This window comes from Hakea prostrata, chromosome 3, assembly GCF_041222555.1.
Source record: "Hakea prostrata isolate BN-2017 chromosome 3, UWA_Hpros_2, whole genome shotgun sequence".
NCBI lineage: Eukaryota > Viridiplantae > Streptophyta > Magnoliopsida > Proteales > Proteaceae > Hakea > Hakea prostrata.
The window spans coordinates 39053736-39066198 of NC_142602.1; the positions used below are offsets into that span (position 1 = coordinate 39053736).

Here is a 12463-nt window from a genome sequence, read left to right on the forward strand (position 1 = left end):
GTATGAGACCATCAGGACAGTGTTAAACTAATTCAGAAATCTTAAGGGTCTTACGTTTCCATTCAAAAAACAAAGTCAATTCAGAAATCTTAAAAGTCTTACGTTTCCAAACGAAAAAACAAAGCTTTTTTCTCTTATTTCCCTTTTTTTCTTTTTCTTTTTTTTTTTTTCTTTTTTTCCGGCTCAGTACAAGGAAGCCTTTAATATATATTTGGATTGGGAAAACTGAGAAGGGCTGTTACATATACCATGGTGAATCAAACTTATCACCTAAAGAGGCATTGATCATTAGAACTTTTAATTTAAGACGACCATAATCTTTTTGGATAACTTCCCTAGCTGACAAAAAGAAAACTCAAACATTAAGAGACCTTTTTTAATAACCCGAGGACCCAATTATTGCCCATTTATCTTACTGTTCCTCATCTTTTACTTCATTCTTCTTTTTGTCTTCCATTGATTGAAAGAGCAATTACAAGTGTCATTCGACTAAAACAAAAATGTCCAAAACATCAAATATCTATCATATGCAAAACTGTCAACAGCTCCACTCGAGGAGATAACCTAGACAAATAATCAACAACAATATTTTTCTCCAACGATTTCTCAATTCCAAATCGATTTATCCGTAAATCCATAAATCATTGATGGTCCTTTTATAGCCGCCAGTACCACGGTAAGGTTAATATTTAAACGGATCAGAGGGAACGACGACACATTGAACTCTGGAATTGCCATAGAACAACAATGCGACACTATGGTTACTGAATTATTCTATTAAATTTAAAGTGTACACAACCAAAAGAAAAAGCCCAAAAGAAGCGGAGACTAATACAGAACACAAGAAACGATAACGGTGGTTTTAGTGCGTCCTTGAAGACTAAGAAAAGACTCCATCTAATTCCATTGCTTTTCAGAAAATAAAATTGAAGTCGATAACCGTACTTGGGAGTGACATGACCTATTGCAAAACGTCGTTATCGCCCAGAGACGCCCCCGATCAATTAATCAATTTGATTTCCAGGCTCAGATGATAAGATAAACACTAAGGTGCCCAGAGCATCACGCCAACCTACAAAATATTCGAATGTTACGGAATATTAGAGAACGAATAAGTAGTATTCATAGTTGATAGAGCTAATAACACGCCACTATTGTTTCGGCAGCCATTTTCTTCTCGGAGACTAAAATGCCATTCCAAACGAATAAGCAAAAGGGTTTTCTTCTTAGTGATCTGTGTTCCAAACTATAATACTACTCAATTATCTTTTAAGACTACGCAACGTTGAAGAGACGAACGTGATAAAATGGCAGTAGAATGAGTCTTTTTTTTTTTTTTTTTTTTCCTGAGGGTTTCTGGATTTTAACACCCCAATACAACAAACCAAATATTTTATTTACTGAGTACGATTCTCTGGTTTTGGTAGCAAGGCAAGCAGCGCAGTTTTGTGTATAAACGATCAACCATATGGAGGAAGCGGAAAATGGACCTAATAACATATAAACTCAAACCAGTTGGGAAGCTGAGAACATAGTGGCAAAGTTAGGTGGGTGCTAAAGATTTTCAAAGCCAAGGAGATGTTCTCACAACAATTGACCCGTATGGAATCCCACGGAACTCAACTTAAAATAGCCAAAGCAACCATAACGGTTTAATCGATTTAGGAAAAATTGCCTTCTCCATAAGATTTAGATTTACCTTACTCTGAGCCAGACCAGACTCAATTTCAAGGGTGGTTGGTCTAATTCCTTGACATGTAAAGACTAACCCTGTACTTGGCTGTTGTCCAGCGGTGAATTCGTGAGTTCGTATTTGAAGCGATACTTTTGAGGCTACAACATGGTTTGGCATGCTTAACTGGACTGCAGACACACCCGTTTGTACTAAATAAAGTAACTGACCATCCAAGTCATATGAGAGGGGGAAAAAGACAAGACCAAATCCTGGATGTACCAGACAAGAATCATAACCCTAATGCAATATTGGCTATGGAGTGCCCATCCTCATTCAGTAAATAAGCTATCCAAGCCAAGTCAACAAACGTCTCAGATAGTGGAGAAGATTTTCAAAGTTCCAAGTTCAAATTCAATAATCCTTCTTATCTAAAAGCAGCTCTATGTGCAGAAGAAATTTTGAGATATATGCTTTCGTTGTCTTTTAACACATACTCCAATGGTGAAAACTCTGGGGAATTAAAGAAAGTGTTTGCTAAACTTTCTCTAAGATTGGTAGTTACTCTCTAGACTGAACCAATACCTGACTAACAAATAAGTTTTGCTCCATTTGTTTCTCACATGGCAGATGTCACTCCACTTGACAACGGAAGGCAAAACAAGTTTTCAGATTCTCCCCAGAATATCAAGGGATTAAAATTCATCATCTATTCAATCTATTCAACACTGGAATAGGTATCAAAACACGCTCAGCTGAGACCGTTCTCAATTTTTTATCATTTAAAATTTCATGAACTTGCGTGTGCAGACAAGTTCTAGGAAGAACATGACGTGCTGCAGGAATATAGGATAGTAAAAAACGATGCATAAAGTTAAAAGCCCTGGTCAACAAGATTCACTATGCTCTTGCCAAAAGGATTTAAGAAAATCATAAAAAGCTAGAGCTAGCTTCATTTTGTATATTCATCTATGGTCAATTGACTAGCTTAGATTACTTAGCGAAAACACAAGTATAATGAATTATGTTGCCAACGGGTTTCTTAACCAGAGAGTGGTAGGTAGGGTGTAGGAAGGAACATGTTCAACTTTCGGTGATTCCTCACTTGCCATGTTTGTTATATAGCCAAGGTAAATTCTGTAAGTAATTTCAGTTTTTCCTCCAAGCTCCAACATAATGCAAACCACCATAAGATTGCACAGAAGAGACTTGTTAACAACAGATGGTAGATGTATCACTTAACAGGTACTTGACAAAAGAATAGATTAATGATTTGGATTTTGGAAACCAGTAAGGATTCTAAGGTTATTTCTGCAACTGATAGCCGTGCAATCCTCATTTGCTTTTTACTACCAACTACTAGAGGAGCATACCACTAGGGGGTAGAGGAATGGAGAAGAGAGGACCGAAAATGAGACTCATTATAGGGTTTGATGCATGTGAGAAGCCTTGGGATTAGGTAGATTTAATCAGCAGACTATTTCACGTAATATCAAGCATATAATTGAAGTAGACGCGCACACAAACTCAAGAAATTTTTAACTATCAAACTGGAACCATTTAACCATTAGGCGTCAGACATGGTGATGTGTGTTTCTACTAAGCTTCCTTGGTCACCTTGTTGTTAAGTCACCTTGATTAAGGACCCTCTCCACATTGCCTTGGTTGTGTCCCACCTAGATAACTATTGTTTCACGTAATACAATTACATGGTCAACGGACAAGTATTGGTATAGCTTTTATGAAGAAAAGATAATTATTTGGTAGTATATTTTACTTCGAGAGTATGTATCCTTGACGTACAATAAAGCTCCTCCTAAATATTGAAGCTTCAGTCTTGAATCTCCAAGCTCTAATCTTCCATTGATGTGAGACTCCCATCACATCCAACCCCCACCCCCAAAAACGAAAAATAAAAAAATAAAACCAGCTCCTCTGCACCAGAGAAAAGAAACTGAAAAACCACCCCAACCATAAATTAGAGTACAAAAAAGCACCAAAACCCTCACTCAGGAATTTTTCCCTTACAAATCAGTGAGAGGCCAGATTTCGAGTTTGAGGCCTAAGCCTTGTTGAGACAATGCCCTTTTATAGCCCTCAGTCTGGTCTGTTTGCCTCAAGATAAGAAATGTGATTGACATCTCAGCAAGGTACCAAGATTCTGGGAATTTCCAGTATTGCCCACAGATCTTATATTATGCCCAAACTTGGGCCTGAGCCACACAGAACAAAGGTGTAATTACCGTATTAGTGAGAGTAAAGGAAGAAAGGCCGCTTCTTATTGTTGTGAGAGTAAGAATGAAAAGAAAACTAAGGAAGGAAGGAAGTTCAGAAGGAAAGGGGGAAAAAAGGTAGAAATAAGGGGAATTTATAGGAGGAGATTTCAACTGTGAACCAAGCAGCACAAGGCGGAAGGAATGACAGCCAGAAAGCAGCCTAGGCCATGGAAGCAAAATGAATGCCTAATTCTATTGCAGTCTACACAATTTCTTCAATTTAAATAAGATAAAATTCCTAAATACTTACGGGGATTAAACAAAAAAGAGCTGAACTAGGAAAATATAATATAACAAGGAATCCAGACTTGTATGCACCAATCCTAACTAGATCTGCCATATAAAAATATAATGAACTATTAGAAAATAATACAATCTCATGGCATGGTTCTGGTGAAAGTATGGCTAATGGTGAACCATTCATTATCCATTTCCATCTACAATCTACATCAGTATCCTCAGACTACCTCTTGCCCAGCACAACAAAACCCAACCCCAAGGAGCACCATTCTGCAATGCTACTATACTGCATCCCATAAAAAAGCCGTAAACCAACAATTCTGATATATAAATGGGTCTAGACAGATGAGTCAAACCCCTAACCTCTCAGAAACTTGCTCTGAGTTAGTTTAACTCATAGTTTTCAGAGTAGTTTTATATTAAGGAGCTCTAACACTGTCATACTTCATTAAATTTTCAGATGATGCAGCACAGACTAAATTAGATGAACTTTTAATGCATAAGCAATCATATCATAATAAAACAAAAATTATTCAAGAACCCTGAATATCACATCACAAGATTAGTCTAGGAAAATTAGTATAATAAGAAAACACACCAGAATCCAAACATATACATATTGAGAAGAAAAATCAACTTAAAATAATGATGATTCATTATTACATTGATTTTGACAATGGCAATAAGCCCAAAGGGTGTTATCTAGTAATAACAAAGTAAAGAAAAACCAACATGCATGAACTGTGAGTCAGATTACACTAGGCAGAGACAAATTGCCATCAATGCAAGGATGCATGTCAGTGAAAATTAGAAGTTTGATGGAAAAACAATATTCAAGTTAAGAAGGCAACAATTATTATTAACAAATATTCCTAGAGAAAACCACAAGTCATCAATTAACATAGAGGACTGGTAACTCAGTTGGAGGTTCAGGACATACGAAACTAACTTCAATCATCATTAAAGTCCACATCCCCCCCCCCCCCCCCCAAAAAAAAAAAAGTCCACATTTTTTTAGAACAAAAGAAGAATCAACAGAAACTGTCCTAGATGCTCCCTGCTCAACCTCGAAATTTGAGGAGTGAATGAGTGAAATGCAAGAGAGCATATCTTTGTGTCCCCCTTTTCTCAGCTTATGACTACTCACGGTATCATGCATCAATCCCCCCCCTCTTCGAACACCCGTCAACAAAATGGTGCTACTTTATCAATCACAAGCTTTCTTCAGTTTTACCATGTGATATTCCTCATTAATTACAATTTCCTTCTGATCCCTATGCTACACTCGTGATCATCATGCAAATTTGTCCAAGTCAGATCCCAGTGTTCTCAAATGTAACTTTCATGCTCACTCCCATACCAAAGGTAGTGTTTGGCACATTATCTAAGTGCTCACTTGTTAAATGCTATGTCACAAGTTCAAGCCCTAGATATAACCACTCCATAAAATACAGGAACCTAGTGCACTGGGTACAACCTTTTTGTCTTTTAACCATTGATTCATCATTTTCTTAAGTTCACATCTGCAAAAATCCTAGCTCATTTTGAATTAGATGATGATCTTCCACTCCACATTGTGAACCATTCTGTTCCACAAGCTCCAATTGCAACACTGCCACCACCAAGCTTAACCATCTCCTACAACAACAAATCAGCATGTATATTTTTTACGCCCTCCAAATGATCAAAAACCCCTGGTATCTCCACCACCTAGCTCATCCTCTATGTCCATAGATCCTGAGAAGTATTCCTCTTCCGGCCCTAACGTTCCTGATGTTCATCATAAGGGTGTCCAGTGCTGCACCTGATACCCCATTTTTAATTATTAAGTATATTTGTATCCTAATTTTACAGTTTTACTCTAGTATTTCTGGCTGTGCAGTTCTTCAGTCAATTGCATAGGCATTGTTTAGTCCTTGATAGAGGACCACTATGAAGTAAGAGTTGTTCAGAGGCAATCAATCTTATGATCTTGTTCCCTGACCTCTAGTGAAGTCAGTTCTTGGTTGTTGGGCAAGTATTGTCAAGATACTCACTTGTTTGCCAAACTTGCTTCTATTTTGCATTTTGATTTCCCAATTCATCATTGGCCCTTGTGCCAACTAAATGTTAAGAATGCTTTCCTTAATGGTGAACCCCCCCCCCCCCCCAAAAGTTTTGTTGCTAGGGGGAGTTTGGTATGGGTATGTAAGCTCAACAACTAGTCTCCTCAGGCATGGTTTTGGTGTACATAACTGATATATCTTGAAACAGCTACATATTCTAAGCTTGAAATCAAAATCAATTCAAGATATGCATCTATGATTTATTGGAGTAGGGGAAGAAGGGGAAATAAGAGAATATATTAAAATGAAGCCACAACGGAAGTCAAATTTGACTCACTTCCAAAATTAGCGTTAATGGGAGTGCAGTGAGAATCTAAGTTCAATCAAATGGCTAGTTTGGCAGTTGATACAAATCCAACACCAAATTGGACTATATTCCTTTAGAACCAACCTAGGATTGATAGATGTGGGCGCAAGGATTTCGTTCCATAGGTTTATGAGGTCATGGGCCAATTTTGTGGACCTAAAAATTGAGTAGCTATGCCAAGTAGGAAAATAATTAAATAATGGGTAATTTCAGTTGGATCCCCTGAGGTTTGACTCAAGTCATTTTTAATCCCCAAAAAAAATGACATTTTGCATTTGCCTCCCCTTTGGTATCCCCATACACTTTTGATTTCCTTTCTTTAACTTACCCAGAATCTTGAAAAGAGGTATGAGATTATCTATAAATTGATCCAACGGTATACAACGAAAACGTGGGGATATGAGTGTATATGTTGTATTTTTATCTTTCTAAATTCACAACAACTTTCCTGACATCTCTGCAACCGGCTTCCAAGTGCCAATGCCTTCTCCAGCAGCAAAACCACTCCCTTTTCTGTGACCAGTTTTGTATGTTAGCGCGGGGGCTTTCCCCTATTTGAGAAGAAGACATTCCAGAGCCAAATTCTTAGGGGTTGGCAAGAGTAAGCTACCATCCAAGACCAGTGAGTTGAACATCCTCAGCTTCAAATTTCTTCACTAAACTCCGAATCTGATCAAGCATGTGAGCTGCTGTCAAACTCAGAAGCCATACATATGTTTCTGAATCAAAATCCTAAGAGAATAAATCGATTCCTAGAACTTAATTTTACGTCAGAACAGAGTACTTTTTGTTCCTTTGGTGAAGAACATATGTGGTCACTAAAGCAGAGAAACATTAAACTGATTGTTGGTAATGCAAACAAAATGGAATAAATGATTCTGAGAGGTTTTTTATCCATAAACCAGACCCCTTCGCTACTTCTATTGACCAAGCTATCTGATCGTCATAGATGAAACACTTGAAAGGGATATGACAGCTTCCTTTTCCTCAGTTAGTTCCACGAACCCACTAACAGAGAGAAAATTGCAGCATTGGGTAACGAGAACTTTCCTTTTTCCGGGTTAATTTGAGTACCTTGGAAGCTAACTTCTTACAGAATTGCAGCATTGGGTTTATGCGGCCTTGTAAAGAGAAAAACTAAAACATGGTTTCCTTCCCAGCACCCTCTTCCTTTTCTGCATCTAGTTAGGGATATAAAATGACTTGGGTAAAGAAGATAACAAGTAGATAACCAAACAGAAAAAGAAAAAGCCTCATCAACCCTTAAAGGCCAACAATTGTACCGTCTCTCTCTCTTACCAACCGTTTACTAGTTAGGGATTTCTCTTATACAGATACCCTAATGTGAAGAAGCTTTGATCTTTCCGATGAAGATAATGAATCCAAAACAAAGGAACCCAGAAGAGATAATGGATGGGTTTTCCTACATTTCACCTACTCGTGTTTTCTGGAATTTGTGGAAACGATCAGGTAATTTTAGATCTCCCTTTGAGCTTGCTTTTTGGCGTGGAATGGGTTTCATCGAACGGCAGGATGGTCTAGATTTGTAAATTTAGAATATCAAAAGCCTCATAATCTTTTAATAAAAAAACTAAAAAAGCAGTTGGTCCTTACACTCATACCTCCACATTTGCTTTGTACACTGTAAGATTGATTTATGAAAATGTGGCATCCTCCCAGCCCCTACATAGGCATAAGGGCCTTTCGGTCATAAAAATGACAGTATATCCTTCTTATTATTATTTCTATTAAAAATAATTTGGGTCAAACCTCACGGGGTCCAAATCAAAACTACCCTTAAATAATTTATTTAATCACATAAATCCTGCCCAACATAAATTATAAGAGCAGAATAGTCTCTCGTTATGTTTTACTTTAATTTTAAGCATCTAAATTACAAGCTCTATTTCTTCAGAGTTTTTTTTCTTTTCCTAAACCTATTATGAGTTGTAAGGTTGTTTAGCCATATTTATACTCCTTAGAGGGAAGCATAGACAGATCAGGTTATTTGACATTTTCTCTAAAGCAGTGAGTGCTTTCTATGGGTATTTGCTGCTGCAACTATTGGTTTATACATATTTTGTTTAGCGAGGGTTCAGAAGTTGAGTACTCACTAAGAATCTAGGTGAAGTCAAGCAGAGTGCATTGCTGTGTCTGAATTGACAGCTTCAAAACTTCACTGTCACTCGATCAAAATCTCCACAAGGCTCCCCCAAGTAACCTACATCACACATAACGCTTGCTTATCACTTGCCCTACCCCCTACTTTCATGAATTTTTGGACTTCTCAATATACCCAAAGTACAAGAGAAGATGTAGACCAATCTAACCATTTAATCTGTTCCAAAACATTAGGCACTTATTCCCCCAACCCTAGTGACCTTGCATCCTACTTTGACCCCAATCTAACAGCCAATTTCAAGATAAATATTTTACGAACTCCCACAGATTTGAAACTTCATGTATTCTAATTTAGCTAGGGGTGCAAGTTTGACCCTACTGACCCTGACCTGCATTGAGCCTGAACATGGGCAGGGCTCAAGATTTTGGCCCCCTTTTTTTTTTTTTTTTTTTCGGGGGGGGGGGGTTGTTTTCAGGGCCAAAATATCGTAGCCCCAAATCAGCACCAAGGGTGGTGGGTCTTGGATTATTGTTTGTTTCGCCTGACATGTCCCTGAAGTTTCGCCCTAATTCTAACCCTGATTTTGGCCATGATCTTGACCCTAATTTTGGCCTTGGGTCTTACTCCTAACCATGATTTTGAACCTGAATCATTCCAATCCCATGCATCCATTTCTTTTTATATATTCTTTTATTTCTTTTGTCGTCATTTAGTAAAAATAAATGATTCATTAGTTTTTTATTTTTAATATGTTACCATAAAAACAAACTAAGTTGTTTGTTACATCTTACATTTTTACTACAAATATTTATGTAAATAATTGTTCACTTAGAATCAAAATCCTAATGTGATTTTAGAATCAAAAATCCAATTAAACTGGAGACAGTTTAAAGGCCATAAGTTTCACTTAGAATCAGAATCCTAATCTGATTTTAGAATCAAAATTCCAATTAAACTGGAGACAGTTTAAAGGTCATAAGTCTTAAGTAACAAATCATTACTTTTAAGCTAGGGTAATTTATGATCAAAATTCCAATTAAACTATTCTAAGCGTTTTTCAATTATCAAAACACAAAAGAAGCTTAACAACTTATTGGGAGTGTGAATACGCATACTAGCCTCATACTACAAATAATAATTGAAAACCAATTCAAGTCATTCTTGCACCTAAGCGCAACTTTTATAAATCGATAAACCTAATTTGGAACATCTAAGTAGAAGTCCAAAATAATATGTTTTCAAGAGAAATGTGAAGGACACAAAATTATTTAGAATTTACATCTAGGTCTCAAACCAACTAACACCATTTGAGAGGTGTTAAGTTTGTTTATGAAATGACAAAAACACACCTCCACCCATAGCTAGCCCCCCCCCCCCCCGATCTACCCAGCTGACACCCAACCCCCCCCTCGCCTCCTTAATCAGCTACCCTGTTGGAAATTACCCACCACCAGCCCCACCCTGTCAGAAATCATACACCACAAATTATTTTTAAAAAAAACCACCATCCCACCTTCAACTTGCTTGAAATCACCCACCACCGCCACCATCAAACCCCTATTTTCCTCCACCTCAATCTTCACATCTTCCTTCTACACCCTTGGAACGTCCACTGTTATTACGTCTACTTGCGGTATCTCCTTTCAATCTGCCCAAGCCGGAGAAAATGTCGACAAGTACTCCAATTCAAGTAAAACATGACAAGCAATGAGAACCCTTTTGTCTCTCGTCTCCTTACAAATTTCACCTCCCATATGCCATCCATAAATGCCATATACCCAATTTTCCAATGACAATCACCTTTTCTAAACTATAAGTCCTATAATGGCTCTAAAGAGAAAGAACGATATGGATGTTGACGCTTAATCAGGGTTGTAGCTCTGCATCCATATACCCAGCGTCCATGAGCACCTTCTCTCTCTTGGCCAACTTGATGTCGCCGTCAACCATCATCCTCACCAAATGCTCAAACCTAACCTTGGGTATCCACCCAAGTATCGGCCTTGCCTTCTACAAAAGAACAAAAGCATGTAATCATAGGAATTTTCTGCAGTGATTCCTTTTTGATTGTGTCAATCAGTGAAGATTTTGGAAACCCGTTGATGTAAACTAAGATCTAGGTAATGTTGTAATTTCCCTAGATTTATGACTGTCCTGAAAATTCCAGTGAAGAAGAGTGAGAATTCTAGGGTTTCAAAGGGTATTTTCACACTCACAAACTTAGTCATAGTGTGAAAAGTATTCTGGTTTTTATCAGAAATCAGAAATTAGGGTTTGGTTCGGCTGGAGTAGATGGGGACTCATCTTTGCTGGTTCTACAGATTCAGAACTAGGGTTCAATGGCTGGAGGATTTAGGAGGTCTGGATGATCTAAACCTAAAGTTTTAGAAGCTTTTAAAATTCTGCAGAACTCTTCTACGGAAGAAAATGAAGTGCAGAATTAAACTAAGGGTTTTAGAAGCTTTTAAAATTCTGCAGAAATCTTCTATGGAAGAAAATGAGTGCAGAACTTTCAGACTTTATGGAATTTAGGGTTTAGATGGTCTGACCAGGCTCAAACTGGGAGGGAAGGTCACTAGGGTTAGGGGGATAATGTTCCTAAGGTTTTGGAGTTGGGACAGATCTAATGGTTAGATTGCCGTAAATCTAACTTTGAATTTTAGGTCTAGGAAAAAATCCGAAAATTGTAGAAAATTAGAAAAGGGTGATAAGGGCATTGGGTCATGGCCTTAGGGTTTAGAGGGGTGGCTAAGGGTAGGGAAGGGGTTGGGGTTGTACTAACTTGACGGGAGAAGAAGGTCGCTTGAAGGCTAGAATTTTGAGAGTTCTTGGACTGTCCCAAGCTTGAAATAGATGAAGAAAATGCTGAAACTTGAATGAAGATGCTGAATATTGAAGAAACTTTCCAAAACCCACAGAGGCCCACTCACAACAGGAACCCCGGTCCTTAATAACTTTTCATTCAATAATCCAAACTAAAAGTTGCATTGCATGAATAGGATATTTATAGCCTGAAAATAAAATACTCTGACTGGGGTTGGGAATCCTAAAAGATAAGGATCCCAACTCTAGACCACTACACTCAAAAGGAATCAAATTACTAAGAAACCATAACCCTAGGGTTGGAATGTTGTACTAATACTTAACTTGGGACAATTAAATAAGACTCTTAAGCAAAAAAAAAAAACTCCTTAAAGATAAGAACCTCTTTGGATAAAGAATTTTATCTTATCCACAATTAACTCAACTTACAATGAAATATAACTCTTAAATTGTTGATTCAAATAAGAAACTGAAAATGGATACATGACTCTTGGATAAAGGGGATTCTATCCAGATCCATATGGAGCCCTATAAAGGAACTAGAAAATGACCAAAATACCCTTGAGGGCATTCGGCCAGCTTGGATTGACCATTTAGATCTGGAATTTTGGGACCCAATTATGGGGGGGGGGGTCCTTGGATCTGGATTTTTGGGACCCACCTTGTATTCAAATCACCCGCGGTGGATTTTATAGGGCAAAATGAGCGTTTGTTCTAGCGATTTTTCATTTCCTGGATACTTCTTCATTCTCAAACCAGGAAAGTTTGATCTTTGCATGTTTGTATACAAATTCATTTTTGCTCATTGTTTGCCTTTATAGATTAAAAAAAAATTGCAACCTTTTCAGTTTCAATATAATTTGATTCGGAAAAATCGATCACTGCAAATCCCTATGTTTTACTTCTGGAATACATCGA

General features: G+C 37.6%; 1 protein-coding gene across 1 annotated transcript in view; it reads right to left on the bottom strand.

The window, feature by feature from the left end:
* Nucleotides 1-227: 227 nt before the first annotated feature.
* Nucleotides 228-12463, bottom strand: part of FPA (RNA binding protein) — a 44228-nt gene continuing 31992 nt past the window's right edge. Inside the window, exon 7 of the mRNA XM_089150375.1 lies at nucleotides 228-1072. The gene's annotated coding sequence lies outside the window, so the exon portion shown is untranslated. The remainder of the gene's footprint in view (nucleotides 1073-12463) is intronic.